The 16,998-nt window shown below is 40.7% G+C and overlaps 1 protein-coding gene across 9 annotated transcripts in view; it reads right to left on the bottom strand.

Annotated features, from left to right (window-relative positions):
* Positions 1 to 16,605, bottom strand: part of GULP1 (GULP PTB domain containing engulfment adaptor 1) — a 168,225-nt gene extending 151,620 nt beyond the window's left edge. For 2 of the 9 annotated variants that reach the window (XM_075512460.1, XM_075512458.1), the window contains exon 1: positions 16,406 to 16,602. The gene's annotated coding sequence lies outside the window, so the exon portion shown is untranslated. Of the gene's footprint in view, positions 1 to 15,864; positions 15,991 to 16,116; positions 16,293 to 16,405 lie in introns of those variants that run through there. The other 7 variants (XM_075512456.1, XM_075512453.1, XM_075512457.1 and 4 more) reach the window with 6 other exon arrangements.
* Positions 16,606 to 16,998: the final 393 nt, after the last annotated feature.

Genomic DNA, 16,998 nt, shown 5'->3' with positions numbered 1-16,998 from the left:
TAAGAATAGACACTTTGCATAACTTTAAAGGTATCTACCTTTTAATTGAAATGTTTTTGACAGTAATACAAAGTTCAGCTAGTCACACTGATAAAAGGTATCTAGAACCCTTCATTTAAGCTAGTTAAAGAGTTAAGAGTGAGAGTTGAACCACCAATAGAGCACAAACACATGCCATTACACTGAGGAGGTGGGGAGATGTTGTGCTAGATAGAATAAAACATGGTAGTCCTGCTTCATGGCAAGTGTCCCTGAGGATCTACATTGATTTGGATCCTATGCAGAGAAAGAGGCAAAGATAATCCTGGAATGTAAAAAAAAAAAAGCCCTGGTTATATATTAATAGTAAACACTAACTTGCATCATCTGCCCATATAGGATATAATATACAGACTTAAAAATATTTTCCATTCCCAAGCAATAAATATAAACTCAAGCTTTGTCAACAGCTTAACCTATGGAATAAACAGATGCAGGTGCAGGAATCTTAAAGGAGAAACCTTTATTTCTCTGCCTCCAATTTCCCAGTTTGCCACATCAAAACATCTAATTTGTTCACTAGTGCAGTTTAAGCTAGGGGTTGTTTTTAAATCCTCCTTGCACCACAAGGACATCTTTCATCATGTTCTTTATGTTTTCAATCCAGAGCTCTGTAGAAGCCCATGTATTCTCCTTTCACAGATATCACCATGCTCAATGTGTATTTTTGGACTGGAAAAGCAGCAGGAGACTGCACTGCCAGTTGTGATACTAGTAGTATGATACTATTATTTCAAAGTCCAGGACATCAGGATTAACGTATTGCTTTCACTCTACAAAAAAAACCTAGGATTATTGCTATGACAGAAGCCTACACCACAGATTTATTTTTACTTGAATGGTTGTTTTCTCTTTGAACTTGAAAAATGGAAAAAACATACTTTAAGCATATTGGCCCTAATAGTTACCATAAATCTCCAGAAAGGCTTGCTGAAACTTGTGATATTATCACACTTGCATCTTAGAGTCCTACTTGTTATTTAGATCAGCAGTGTATTCCAGTTAAAATTATAATAGTGTTTTCTTCAGGACATCTGTCTTTCTCATCACAGAAGAGAAGAGAACAATAAAAGGAAAAGCCTCCTTTGTAAAACATACTAAGTATTAAAAAAATCACAGGAGGTTAAAAACGTCCTGTTACATGACATCATTGCAACGCACCAGATGAAGGGAAAACAATTTTGAACAGGATTCATCCTTTGATCCAGAGGAGAGCACCAGATCATATGTAACCCAAGAGGTTTTGATACATTTTTATTTTTATCATCTACAATCCGCATCATATCTTAAAAACCAGTTTAGAAATCTGGGGATGTGGAGAGTCCCAGAGTGGTCACAGGGAAAGAGAACTTATGAAACACGGCAGAGATTGAAATTGCATCCTTGGTTAAAATTGCAGAGCCAGACCTGCAATGGCAAGGCAGTGGCCTTTCTGTCAAAAAAGCCATAAGAGAGCGAGACACGAAAGTAATGAGTCACACCTATTCCTTGTTTTCTCCTGAGGAATCACAGATAGGGATCAGGCACAATGACCAAATGTGGCCGATATTCCTTCAAATTTCAAATTCTTGCTTTCATCAATTAAGTGATCACTAACTTCTGTAAATTAACTGGGAGATGCAGAAAGACATATGCATACAGTTTCAATGCAAGAAGAAAAATACTAAGGTGATATTGAGCTGTAGAAATTAGCAAATAGGGCTGTAAGAATCAGTGGCCATGTCCTGCATTTGCAAAGTTAACAAAAATGTGGTAGATAAATAGAGGTATAGAGGGAATCATGGAGAATATTTAAAAAAAAAAATCAGCAGCTGAAACAGGCAACTGAAGAAAACACAGGAAAACAAAATTTAATGCTTTAAAATTTTATCCAGTTAAAAAGAATCACAGGAAGGGGAAAAAATCCCTCCAAGCATCGACAAAAAATTAACAAGCAGCAAACAATAAGCAACAGAAGTAATATATAGAAAAGCTACCAATCAAACCAAGCACAGTTGATGAAGCAACCCTGGGAAGCTTCCCAGTAAAAGACAGAAGATCCTAAAATTCTTTCATGTAAGAATAACCTTCAAAGCGTCTGGACAGACATTACTACAGAGCTGCTTGCAAGGGGAGGACAACAGAGACAACGCACAAGACTTCCAACTCCATTAGTTTTTGCTTTAATTTATAGAGAGCACTAAAGCATACCAAGCTATAAAAAACCACAAAAGTAAATACAAGAGAAAAAAAAGGCAAGTCTGAATCTTGTGCACATAGAGAAAAGGGTCATTTAGGACACTGCTGAACAAAGAATACTTAAATGACATCTGAAAAATAACAAGCCCAAGTGGGATCATAAGCTTTTCCTTAAAAAAAATACACAGAACACAACCGAACATACTATCCAGTTTTAAAGCCATCCAGGCTTCTGAAAGAATTTGCAAGAAAAAAATTAACTGCAAATTCTGAGAGCACATGGAATGCATAGAAGTTCTTCAAGCCAGCAGAAGACATCTACAGCAAACTGAGAATTCCCACAGAAAAATGGGCAAGCTATTTGATTTACATCCCACCCCCAAAAATCTGGAACACTGAAGAGACTTTGGCAAAAAAGGAGATTCATATATATTGTACATATGTTGGATGTGTCATGCCAATTCTGGCAAAGCACAATTAACTATGAGTGAAAGATTGTCTACTGAAAAAGCAGACTGAAGAGGGCTAAAGTGAAAGTTTCAAGAAAACAATGTGGTAAAATGTGATAAAAATAGAAAAGAAATAATAAAAAATAGAGATGACTGACTGAACTGCATGAGCACGATAAAGAACATTAAATTTCACAACATTGTGCACCTGTAAGGCCACTCCAAAATAAAGTGCTAGAAGGGTTTCATCTGTTATGACAGGACTTAATGGATAAATTTTTAAGAGCAAGAAAAAAAAATGTTTTTGTCAGGGGTTTTATTACAGGTAACTGTCACTAAAAATCAGCAGACTTCAGGTGATGAGCAAGAATCCATTGTTTCTGCCACATCATTCTCCAGTCAGCTACACGTCTTCTACAGGGACACTAATGTCAACCTCTCTTTTCTAAGCATTCATCAGATTTTGTGAAATGTGTAAAAATTTTATTGGAGCAGGCCAACAAGTTCCAAAATCATTGCCAGGGAGAGAGGTAAGAGGAAAAATGGGATTACTCTGCTGTAGCCCAATTCCACTAGAGTCTAGTTTGAAAATAATCAGTTTAATGGTCTTCCTTAATTTTCAAGATCAACCAGTCCCTTAAGCACCAGAAGTCTTCTCTAGTCAAGCCGCAGCAACACCACCAACTGTAAAAAGATCCTCCGAAAGGCAATTAAGTACTGGCATCTTCTGTTGACGTTACAAAACTTACAATAGTGGAGACTCAAAGTCAAAATTGTATTTTTAGCTATAATGTATTTCATTTGGGATGAGTGGGGGTGCCACCACAACAGTCACTGGACAAGCCAGAACCACCACATTGTTTGCTCTGGCCTGAAAAGCTATCAGCTTATGAAGCTAGTCTACAGCCTATGAAGCTAGTCTACATGGTAACAGTCTAAATAATAACATTCACCCTCAATTGATCTATTAAACAGTGACAATAAGAACATTAGCTCCCATTCTACAGAGATCAGTTTTCACCTAATTCCAACTTAAGAGCATGAAACAGTAGTCTTAAAAACCATTCTTAATCTCTTATAAACATATGAAGTCTGGGATCAAAATTCTGCAAATTAACTTCAGACACCTCCGAGTAGTTCTGACAAACAAGGACAGGCATAAGCACATAGAGAATGAAATTAACCCCACAGCTACAATTGGAGTGCCACAAAAATATGCATTTTTTTGCCATGAAATTCAACCTCCACAATGGACAGTCAGCCTGATGGTTAACATGATGCAATGTACACCACCATAAAGGTTACATTAAGACATTCTTGGTTATTTGCCACAGAAAGAGCACTGAATACACAACACTTATTTTCTGTAAGTAATAAAAGAATATTATGTTAGTAACAAAAATATGGAAAGAAAACCATCAACCGCACTTCTTTAAGTGGTTACCAGGGCCAATCAAGGAAGCCTGCATTTAAAAAAGGACAAGAAATCGAAACACAAAGAAAACAAGTGAAAAAGATTCTCAATTTCTGTTTCTTTTCTATTATTATTTAATGGATAAAATAAGCATTCTGTTGTATTCAGAAGTCAATGCATTCTCCATTTTTAAAGGTAGGTATGAGCCAAGAAGAAAACTTTTGTGATTTTTCTGATAGAGCTCAGCCTGAAAACAAAACAAACCTCCCTAATACACACGCCTAGGAACCTGAATTTATGACAAAGCTAAATAAACTGGATTTAGTAACAACAAGCTTTATGTTTTTCCACAACACAGCACAGTTTATCCTCACTTGTTAAAGTGGTTGTGCCTTGAAGAGAATAAAACTACATCAGTGAAGGCCAGATAGAGACTACATTTGTATGGATGAGCCTGTTCTGGTCAGGTCAGTGATGAACTACACTTGCAAGCAGTGAAAAAACCTGCATACATTGAACCAAGGCTTACAGCTTAGCTTCTATCTACTTTGAAAAGCTACTTTATTGCATCTTGCAGTGTTGCTCCACAATCAGATTGAACATGTATAAATGGGCCTATTCCTCCCACTTCCCAGTTCTTGGTCATACTTGATGCAGTTCCCAATGCCATATCGTAAATACCTGAGCCAGTACCCAAAGAAAGGCACATTGGGCAGGAAAAGGGTGGCAATGCATAGAGAAAAAGGCACCAACCACTCAGCAGCATCGCTACTGTCTCAAATGACTTGCAGAACTACAGTGGGAACCTCCAAACCAAGCATACTCTGAGAAGTCAAAGCACAGACACAAGCAGAATTCATATATCCATAACAAAACAGAACTAGTAACCATATAATTGCGGTCATTCACAATGCAGTTTCAGCTATCGCACTAGCCCATACATTGCCATATATACCTACAGCTTCTCCTAATATCCACATGCCAGGGCAGACTCAAATGAATAATTGACACATTTCCACATAAGTGACAAGATAGGACAGAGCAGAGACCTCTCTCTCTTACTGTTCACCCCTCCACAGTGTAAGAGGCTGAGAGTACAGTTAATAAGTCGCCTTCTCCAGACATGTTACAAATATATCTTTGAGCTGCAACATCTCTTTAAAGCTCTTACCTTGTAAAATGTTCCTAGGTACAGAGTGAAATGCAAGTTTCAGAAATCTGTCAAGGTATGTCAAGATTCAAAAGAAGTTTGCTAGCGAAGAAGAAATACACTTCATTCTACCTTACACAAACACTGCCTGGGACTTACATTTGTATCCTGTCTTCTAAAAAGCAGCTGAACATAATACACAATTGAATAGTGCTGTCTGGGGGGGAAAATGTATTTAGACCATAAACAAACAGGATCAGATTACCTAGAAGCACACATGCCTCCCAGCAAGCACAAGAAACACCACACTACATAACATACACAAATATTCTTCAAGAGCATCTGGCAAAATTCACCATAATGAATTCAAAATATTCAAAGCAATTATTTCCAGCCAACCACTTCTTTCAGAATGGCGATCTTTAGCATTTTATTATGTTCTTTACTGTCAAGGTGTATTTCTTCAGTAGTTTGACATTTTTTTTCCCCCTGCCATTTGGCTAAGCAACTAAGGACTTTATTCAGCAAAACTAACTTCCAGATGACCTAGCAAATGGAACTGATTCGGATTAAATAGCAACAGATTATTTCAGTATTTAAGCAGTCATGGGTATGCCAGTAACGTAACACATCTCAAATATATTCCACTAATCTTATTAAGTATGCTTTTATTTATCTTTCACTAAACATCTATTTTATGGTCCATTTCCTTATACCTTTTAATCACTGCTCAGTTACAATGTCAAAAAACTTGAAATCCCAAACTGCAAAGCACAGAGTCACAACACAGATAATTCTCTGAGTAAGAAGTACATAAGGGGCTGCTGTGGAATCATTAGGGTTTATGCCTCTATGCATATTTACTGTTTTGTATATTTTACACAACAGATTTGTTACAGTTGAAAGCTTTCACTTCGGGCTCTTTTAAAGAAGCACATGTAGGCATATCCCACAAAGTTGTCTGAAGAAGGCATAACAGAACCGTCCTCACTGATTTTTTTGAGGGTGCAAGGGCAAGAGAAGTAAAGGGACAAGGAAAAAGGAAGGAAAAGGTGTGCATGCAGGGAGGGGAACTATACCTCTAGTTTAAAGCTGAAAGGATTTAAACTACACTTAAACCAAAAATCTCTTCCATTCCTCAGCTTTTGTTTAATTTTCTGACTCACTACTCAAAAAGTTCCTAGAACCTAATCAAGCCTAACAACGGTACAGAGGAAATGCAACTCCAAAATGGGAAGGGGGAGCAAGTTTTATTTAGGAATTCTTCATACACCATAGAATTATAAAAACTCAGGATATCCTCCAAGAATGGTAAGAAAAATGCTACATAGTAAAGTACAATATCCTTAAGTCATCAAAATATGACCTGGTTCTGTATTCTGTGACGACTGTTCGTTCTGATATTGAACTTCTGTTTGACGTATCCCAGATTGCTCCAGGAGTGGGGTTTGGAAAGAAGTTAAGGTTCAGGCAATAAGTATCACAGATGAGGAAATTCTTAAAAATATCAGAGAATCAGTGACCAGCAAAGATATCTGGATACAGAGAGCGTATGAAACACACAGTCTCTTCCCAAAAAGTCTCTGTTGTCAGAGAGCCTCCACAGGAAGAAGCTTTCTACTCCATTTTAAGTGATCACCTTGGCCAGCAAAAGGAGCTAGACACGTTCCACATCACCAAAAGTCTCGCCTGTTAGCACTTCAAAATTATTCAATTTCCCCACACAATACCCTCTCTCATCTGTATTAGCTCTCTGTCATTTTCTTCATCTGGCTTTGAATAAAATAAGTAAACAAGTGATGTTGCGTCTATTTTTATCAGTTTTTAGTGACTACATTTCTTTCTTTAGCGATCTAAAAGTAAAGACTACATTGCTGCTTTATTTATGAAATTCAGGGATTTAAAAGTAAACAAAACAGACTAATATGGGTGTAAAATAAAATAAAAAATAAATTTAAAAAAATAAAATAAAAAAGACAGACATTTTTGTAAATGCATTTAGTTCAACAAAATAACATTTTCTCTTAGGATATCCTTTACACTATTAGGTTCAAGCTTGGGACAAACAAACTTAAACCTTTGAGTAAGCCACTGCTGTTCACTAAAGCATGTCAATCTTTTCTGAATCTGATGCTGGTTTTAGAATTCATGGTGCAAATTATTCTACATTTTGAAGACAGATAAGATTGAAGGCCATCAGTTACATTGGGAGCAAGTTGAAGTATGTGTATTAGTGTGTACACGCTATGCTTGCCATCAAATACAAAATGCTTATATAGAATAGTCTATATAATATGCACTGCCTTATTTCTTAATTATCTACCTTAAATGCATAGCTACATGAAGCATGGCACCATGGCATCATACTATTGCTAAGTAGTCGCCCCCTCCTTCTTCTTCCCTTCAGAAAACCCAACCACAAAAGAGAAAATCCAAACAGCGTGACAATTTTACATTGACTGCTGTGGCTAATGACCAGCCGTTCCCTGCTGCATTTGTGCAACACTGCAAAGTAAACACACACAATACAGAACACTCTGCATTAAAGTAGTTACTCAAAAGTACAGCACGCTATCCTTGCCTACTGTGATACAGATATCCTCCCTTCCTTGCAGCAGCAACGTCACTTGTGCAGTAAAATCATTTTCGCTTTGCCAATCAGTACAAAAGCAAAGCAAATACTAGCACTTTTCTAAGAGAAACAATCAACAGTGCTGTCAACTGCACTTCAGTTTCCTGACAGATTACTATGATAATCTACGTAGACTGTGCTTGCTCTGTGAATTTTCAGATTTGCCATGTCTGCAGCCATCAGCTGTCTCATGCCATTCCAGTCAAAACCAGTAAAAAAAAGCCGCTGACCTCAAGCCACCGTAACTGGACTGAGAGTTGTGGATATTACCAGTGCAAGCACATTATTCAGTAGTACATGGCTGAAATGCCAGCTAATGATTTGGATTCAAGAGTTACTCTTCATATTGGAGAAAATTATTAACACAAAATCAGTCTAGCAGTTTAATAGCTACATTCAATATCCTCAGTCATAAAACATGGGGAATGAAACTGAGATCTCTGAGCCAAGTATTTAATTTTGAAAGAGAAAACAATAAATAGCTCATATGCTCTTCTAGGTTACACTTGCTGTTAATGACAGACTATTCGTGACAAACGTATGAGATTGTAAGTCAGCATGGCCAGGTTAAAACGCAGCTTGCAGTTTCTGCTACCTTTCAGTGCAGAAGCAATAGTCTTTGAGAGAACTGAAGCTGGGAACTACAAAGTTCCCAAGTGCCCTCTCCCAGACTGGCTGGTTTCTTAAAGAAGTACAATTTCAAACCTTTAGGGACTAAGCCAGAAATAGGGCTCCTCTCACAGCATGGAATGGGAGGTGAGGTTGTAGAATAATTTTTACAAGTTGGAATGCTTCTAGATGAGTTCTTTCGGTCTCCAAAAAAAAAAAAAACTCAGTATGCTTTTTAAAAAAAAAAGTAGACTCAACTTTGGAGAGCTGCGATAAATTATAAGGATAGCAAGCAATTTAATGAGAATCCCAACGTTTTTAAGTGGCTGTGTAAGAAAATGTTACTTTCTTTACAACCCGCTTTCCCAGCCATGGACTTTGGCCCAGCCGCATTCATGTGTTGCCTTTTAGCTCACGAGTAGAACACACTACACAAGAACATGGGTGAAGACAAAATCAAGCCGTTACTGAGAAAAAACAACTACAAACTTTCATTACAAGAAGATGTATAAAGCACTGCACTGGTAGTTACACGTTTCATCCAGTTAGGTGAAATCTGGAAATTATCTCTTTCAAGAACATTAGCATTATATATGCTAATGTTGCAGTTTAGCAGTGTTGACATAACTGCATTTCACACCACAAAACACAGCAGAAGCAAACAATTAAGTGCAATTACTGTATGGCACAGAAAGATAAGAGAATTAGTAACAGCTCCAGCTGCAAAATTTGTTGGAAAAGTATTTCTTCCATCCTAAGCCTATTTGCACAACAGGATAAATTGAATATTAATACAACATATAACTTACAAAATTAGTAATGCAATTTTTAGTCTGCTTGAATCAAGAAAAAGATTGTACTAATCTCAGATGTTAAAGACCTTCGTGTTTACAAATCCACAGTACGCTCTGCTTTAAAGCTTACACATGTGAAACAGATTAAGGGGCACAATGGTGGGGGTTAGCCTCTCAAACTACTTTCTGCTGGCTACGTAGTCCCCTGCTACTACTTTCTGCCCCAAGTAAAGATTCAGCATCACGTAATACCATATACACTTCACCTCTCACTGTTACTTATTACTTGGTTTTAACAAGTTTTCTCACGTTATTTTAACTACAGTTACTCTAAAATATGTATGACTTGTGTATACCATACCCCGCAATATGAAACCACCATTTAGCCATAACCCCAACCGTCCACTGCTTTGGAAGTGATGGTTCTGTCACCTTACCAACTGAGAAGCAGAAGATACGCTATCAGCTAGTATTTTCAGCTCTAGCATTGAATCTCCTTTGCCTTCAGCACATGAACAAGCAGTTAGAACCATCAGCAGAGGCCTCTCTTACATCTGAATATAAACACAGATGAAAATGAAACCTTTTGACTGATACTTTTCTCATTTAAGTCTGAAGCGTGTATCAGCAGAAGCTCAGACACAGTGGTGCCATCATTCATCATTTTAGGGCAAGTCTCACAAGATCTGTTTTTCTTGAAGACTCACATCCTGAAATTTTGAGCTTGTGTTAAAAAAAAAAAAACTGTTTTCAATATAAAATAAGTTTCAGATCTACATAGCTTTGAAGAAGCTTTGAAGAAGGAAAACAATACTAAATGTTCAAAAAAGACAAAGCCTATATTATTCTTAATCTCATTATTTTATTATTTTTTTGCTAGGGAACCTGACTCACGATCTTTGAATGCATACGGCTGCCAACACAGCATGTAGGAAGAAAGCATTAGAGACAGCACATATCTGCACAGCAAGGCATTTGGAAAGATGGTTTGGACAAACGTTGAGAAAATACATTTGAGGACACACCAAACTTTTTTAAACAACTCCTAGTGTAATTGGCATGCAAAGATGACTGCTGTTCCAAACAACGTTCTGAGATGTGTTTGCAGGAAAAATGAATTTTTTTACTGGGAACACAGTCCTTTATCTAGGCTCATTACCTCACTTCTGTTATACGTTCCAGAAGATTTCACAACAGATTAAGAAAAAAAGTGTTGTTTCAAGAAATAGCTTATTTAACAGACATACACACGCTCAAAAAATAAAAGCTCTCAATCTGACAAGATAGAAAATATACTGATTAATAGTAGGAGTATCTTCATGCATAGGAAAAGCAATGGTTACACAGGACAGCAGACAGAAATTGCCAGCACTAGCAAAACAGCCACTTGCCAAAGCCCAGATGGCACAGACTGCAGCTGCAAATAAACCAGCTCTCCCGGGGCTCTCCCTGCCACAAGGAGATGCAAGACCGAGCTGAGAATGGGCAACCACCTCCCTTCCAGCCACCTTTTCTCACTGCAGCAGCAACCTTATCCCAGCCTTTCATCTACTGGAAACAAAGTTTGATTTTGCATAGGCTGCTGAGAACTCTGAAAAAACTTTTAAGGGCTACACGGATTGAGAGTGTCCTAGATCACTTGGAAAGTTAAAGCGCAACGTTTAAGTTCCTAATGGCCCATCCTGCCTAGAAGGAACTGAAGATCTAACATCTGCATTTAAAAGGACAAAAATGAAAATAGACTAGACTATTAAATGGCACAGCAGGTAGTAGTCAGGATTCTGTTTTGCACACCTTGTTACTACTGCATTTTGCCTTTGTCCACGATTGCCCCCATTAAAACTAGGGGGATGGAGAGAGCAGAGAATGAAAAAAAATCACATTAAAAATCTTGAATAGTTTCAGAGAATCCAGCAGTCCTCAAAAAACGATTTCATTTTGTCTAAACATAAGAAGTAGGAATTTGAATGCAGTTTTAAAGTTTTCATGTTATTTTAGGGATTATGAGAAGATCGAAGCACCTTGGAGATTAGGCTCTTCTATCCATATGTATTCCCAAGAACTGGACTACCCACATACCCTGCTCCATTAAAGCAATACAGCATGCTAAAAACAGCCATCGGACACTTTCAAATGCCAAAAGATTTGCCTTAAAAGTCATACATTTTTCAAAATAAAAGTACTATTTACTTGCACTGGTCAAGACCTCTCTACAACACAGGACTAACCAGAACATCTAAAGAATTTCCACAGATTACAGTTCTACTTTCTGGTGACAAAAACCTCCCAAATTTTAGCAACTTCTGAGTTCCATAGAGCTAAAAAAAGTCAGATTGAGCCAGCTGCAGTCTCTGCTCCACCCAGTGCGTTATTAAGAGACTTGTTTACCAAGTTACACTCATGCAAACTCATGCAAGGCAATGGTGTTGATCAGGTATCGCTGACAAAATAAACTGAAAACCATTTGGCTGCATAGATGTTTCTGAACCTTTATAACTGCAAGTGAGATAGAAAATGGAGAAAACCCAACTCAATTCTCAGAATAAAACCTGAACATGCAGCTCAGAGTTAGACATAAAATATATGCAGTACTAACAAAGTGAGTAGAATATACAGTACCTACTAATAAACTGAGTAGGTGAGACTCCGGAATTAAAATAGTAAACAGAATTTCTCAATGCCTGCCCTTCAAAATAGAAAAGAGTTTTGCAGAAGTTAAAGAAATCCAGTATCTTAATCTAAGGGGCTTTCCAGTACTTCTTCGCCACGGTATCAAGTAGCCTGTGTGAAACCGAAGGTGTTACAAAGCCTGGGTTCTGCTGCTTGCTCCAGTGAAAGCTTACTACTTATATGGCTGTTGGAAACTTCATCTCTTCTACAGAAATGTTTGTTTCATTAAGCTCCAAAATTCTACATTCTCTCTTTCTTTGCCTAATGTAATTACACCCCCAAAAAGTAAGTCATTTCAACCTGAGGAAATGATAGTATTTTAATCCAGAGCACCCTCTTAGCTTGGTGATTAGAACATCTGCTTAAACCAGCAGAGGGGAGGAGGAATGAAAGTGTAAATTCTTTCCTGGGAATTCATTATGAGTTTCCAGCTGGATAAATTCTCTATTGAAATCCTGGATAAAATCTATGTGGTAACACCACTTCCTTCTCTTGAAGTTCAGTTTAATGTAACAAACATGTTTTGAAACCATACAGCAAGAGGAGGCATTTCAGGTGACCCCCTGCTTATTAGATGAGATGGAGCTGCAGCCCAGGTAGAAAGCATTTTTAAGACTGAAGAGCTACTACTAACCATTCCCAGAGTTCTTTCAGTGCCCCTGGGCAAATGAAATGGCACAGACAAGGTCTACACTTGCATATCTAAGACTAAAAGGGTGGGCAATAACTCACGGTAATGCTACTACCGCATTCTGCCATTTCTGCTAGGTCACAGGTATATGCCTTGAGGATAGACCACAAAATGACAAGTAATTGAGTAAATGTAATACCTCCTTCCTCCTGCGTCTAACCACCACAGGCCATGAGTGTAAACCCAGACTAAGGCTACATATTAAATGGTAATAGTTGGCTATTCCACAACAGCAAATCCACAAAACAGTTTGATGTCGCATTTAAGTCATGGGGCATCTTCAGTGAAGCACTGACAGTGGGGTAGTGAGACTAACTGCATGAAAAAAGCCAGGGTTGTGTTCTCAGGGATTTAGGAGATACTGGGAAGGAACTGACTTCCGTGGGGAAGAAGGATATTAACAAATACATCTATATGCAAAGTTACATATTGAAGGTAAGACAACCGAAGAGAACGTTATTAGGCAGCTATGCAGAGGCATGATGTGTTCTGAGAGGGACAGTATCGTTTGTTCTTTTCTGGGATACAAACTGATTTGCTAAAGACGCTTGTCCCTTCAAAAGTCAGATTACAGTAAGGCAAAAAAGGGGATGGGGAAAATATTTATTTGTGCCTAATTAGCATATTCTTAGGTAACAACTCTATGAAGTCATTAATTCAGGATTTTTTGTCTCGAGAGCCAATTTACTTGAAACGCAGCCTCAACCTCTGCCATGCATTTCACCATTGACAATAACCGAAAATTCTAAGGGAGAAGAGATTTTTGTGAAGTGAACCTGGTGGACCTTTCAGCTTTCAGTGCTCTACTCCCTCTCTTGAAAAAACTGACAGAATTAGAATTCTGCTGCAAGTCATATTAGATATATCAACAATTCAAGGATAAGGTAGTTCATTTTTTTGTTCTCTTTCAAGCTATGTTAGTCCCCCAGTTCAAGCTGAAGTTAGCCTTTAATTATTTCATGTGGTAGTTCTAATTATTTTCTTATGACATGTTCAAGCAATATGCTCTTGAGGGATTATATCAAGAGGAAAAACTAATTCTATAATCATAATACAAATGCCAGTTGATTGTATTTGACCTCTCAAGTTCTTCATATGTCTTTTGATTATGATTTTTAGGGCATCCAGTAATATTTATGAATGCTGTATGAACACACTCATGCAGACACACTGCTACTGAACCATGAGATGTAACCTTGTCTACAGGCAAGAGACTAACAAATTATTTTAATGAGCTTATAAAGGAAATTCTGAAACGTCACATCAGGTGAATATTTTGCAGAGCAGTAGATGCACAGTCTTTGAACTCTACAAACACCTTGAAAAGATTACAAAGTTGTTGCCAAAGACTAAAGAGGCAGTGCCAACTGTTAGTTTGTGTAATAAACACTCTCATTGTCCACTCTTGTTAACTACATCTTCCTCCTTTCCAGTCATCTACTATCAGTTTTGTACTTTCCCCTATGATTTAAAATTGCCTACACAGAACATCATCCTGTAGTTCACTGTTGCAATCTAGCATTTTCTCCTTTTTTTTCTGGCATCAAAATCATGTCTTAATCTCTGTACTCATTACTTGCAAGACACACCCAATGCTAGCTGGATCACATTTAAGACTATCATCCTTACTTCTAAGGCAACCTGATTTGTACTTGCTTCTGCTTATCTCCAGTCTCTTTTCACTGATATCCCTGCCACCATAGCGCTGTTAAAAGCACAAACCAAACTGCTCCCTTGCATCCTTCGACACTGTGCCGTAATGCCTAGGCTTTTAATCCATAAATCACTTGCTCTATTCAACCTCTTCATGTAAATATATGCCTTTAAGGAGGCCTATAATCACTAATGCATCCATACACTTAAAAATAAAATGTGTATCAAAAAGCGTAAGGCTAAAAATCAGGAAATTATCGTCCTCTTTTTCCCCACTACTTTGTTGTTCCTTTCCCTGAGTGCACGTGGATAACCTCCAAGTATCAGAGGTTGTCCCTGACATACTACTACACAACAAATCGATTAAGCAAATCTATAGTTACGAGGCAAACTTTTCTGTTCATTTTGAAATCCCCATAAAAATAGAAGCTTGACCTTCAAAAAGATTTTTTTTTCCCCCCTCAGGTGATTTATTTTGTCTTATTTTGGTTATCATCATAAGCGGCAGAGGTTTGAAGCTCTGAAGTATTGCTTATCATTACAACAATTGAAAGGTACGAATAAAGTTATAAGTTAGTCTAACATGCAGGGGAAGAAAATCACAGAAAAAGTCTTTCTAAAAGGACACGTTCGCAGTTATTCACATAAAATGTAAAAATGGATGCTTATTTATATCTATACCGAGCAGAGCAAATATATGTATCTACACGCATTCGAAGCGCCTTCATAATCACCTTCATGTACAGCTTGCTTTCCAGTTTATTAGGTTTTTTTAACATCTTTTTAGTTATGTCTACATAAAGATGACTTTTTAGAAACTTGCAACTGTAGGAACTGAAAATTTTAAAAGTGAGAGTTGCATGCTATTTAAATTAGAAATGTAATGACTGTCTTCAGTTCAAAAGAGACCCCAGAAATCTAGCTCTTTGGAAGGGGGCAAATTCCTTTCCATGAAGAATACAATTAACCTTTACAGGCCTTTGCTTGACTCTCGGTGCCTTTCAATAAATGACAAGGATGGTGAAATTAAAGGCGCAACATACTTTTCCATATTGCTCCAGAGAGCTATCACACAACTTTCGGACCCCCTTAAACTGAGAATTTCTCCCTGAATCTCCCTCGCCCGACTTCACGCCAGCGACTGCAGCCCTTCCTCGGATTTCAGTTTTCTATTCACATGATGGTCCGACAAACTACTCCAGTACTCCACCCTCCCAACACCCGGGTGCTCCACGGAGTTAAAATTAACTTGGTGGTTTGGGTTTGTCTACGAGTAGAAGAGATCCTCCCCTGTAAAACAATTGTGCGTTCATCAGCCTCCGCGGCGAGCTCGGCTGGCCTCCCGACACCGCCGAGCTGCCACGGCTAAGCCCTCAGAAGAAAAACAAAACCTTGTCCCAGATGATGGCTTTGCTGTACTTAGTAAGGAAAAAAAAAAAAAACCGAAGCAGAACGAAAGGCATTTGATTATTTTCAGCTACTTGAAATTCTCAAAGCCCTAAACCGTGGCATATCGCGTGTCTAAAGCCCCTAAGTCCTGGCGGTTTTGAACTTAGAGGAGAAAGGCGCTGCCAGCTGCGCCCACCGCAAGTTTCGCACCGCGCCGTTAGTCTCCGGAGCACCGACACCGAGGCGACGGCCAGGTACGCCCCACCAGCCACCCACGGGCGCTACCGCTTCCCGCAGGTCAGACCTGCCAGACAGACAAGCCTCGACAGGCGGGCGAGGCTGCCCCGCCGCCAGCCCCGCTCCGCTCGCCTCCGGGAACGAGCCCCGTTACTCACCCCTGCCCCCCCCCCGCGGTGCCGGCCCCGGCCCGCCCGCCTCGCCGGCTCACCCGCCGGCTGCGAAGTTTCCAGGCAAGGGCAGCGGCTGGGCGGCTAAGCCCGGGGCAGCGCTGCCGCCGCGGCGATCAACAGGCGCCCAGACCTCCCTCGCCGCTGCCGCTCGCCAAACGCACCTCAGGACCCACGGGGAACGGGCGGATGCGCCCGTCCCCGGCTGCCCTCGTCCCCCGGAGGGACGGTCAGGAGACCGCGCCACCGCCTCAGGACCCTGCCGCGCATGCAAGCTGCCCCCCGGGGGCCGGGGCCCCGCGCCGCCCCTCAGAGAGGAGCGCCGCGTACCTGCCGAGGTGATGGAGGCCGTCCCGCTGCCTCGCCGCGCCGGCACACGGCGCCCGCTCCGGCCCGCTCCCGCCTCAGCCGCGGAGAAAGTTTCCTGACGTCAGCGCGGGCGGGCGGGGGACCCCGCCTGCCTGCCGGGCTCGCTGCCCGCCGGGCCGGGCCGCCGCTGCTCCCGGGCTCCCCCTGCCTCCCGCCGCCGGCCGGCACGGAGGGGCGGAGGGAGGCGGCGCCGCTGGCACCGGCGCCCCGCGGCGGCGGAAGGGGCGCGCCCCGCGGCGCTCGGCAGGGGGCGCTGTCGCGGCCGCGCGCGAGGGGCGGTCGCTGGGGCGGGTGGCGGGCGGGCCGGTGGGGCTCTGGCGGGAGGCGGCCGGCACCACGGACGTTGGGGAAGGCGCAGCCATGAAGTCACAGCGGCCCTCGGTGACGCCATCGCTGGCTGCAGCGTCACGCCCAGCAGGGGCTCTGCCCCGACCTGGCTCCCGGCCACAGCCCCCCCCGCGCTTCGGGGCTGTCGGAGCTGAGTCAGGCCTAGGCCGCCTTGGGAGGTGCCGCGACCCGCAGCAGGGTGTGGGGTGTGCCGCTGCCCCGGGGCC

Source organism: Mycteria americana, chromosome 9, assembly GCF_035582795.1.
Source record: "Mycteria americana isolate JAX WOST 10 ecotype Jacksonville Zoo and Gardens chromosome 9, USCA_MyAme_1.0, whole genome shotgun sequence".
In the NCBI taxonomy this organism is placed as follows: domain Eukaryota; kingdom Metazoa; phylum Chordata; class Aves; order Ciconiiformes; family Ciconiidae; genus Mycteria; species Mycteria americana.
The sequence above is the reverse complement of the archived record's forward strand: the minus strand, read 5'-3'. Positions and strand labels throughout refer to the sequence as shown.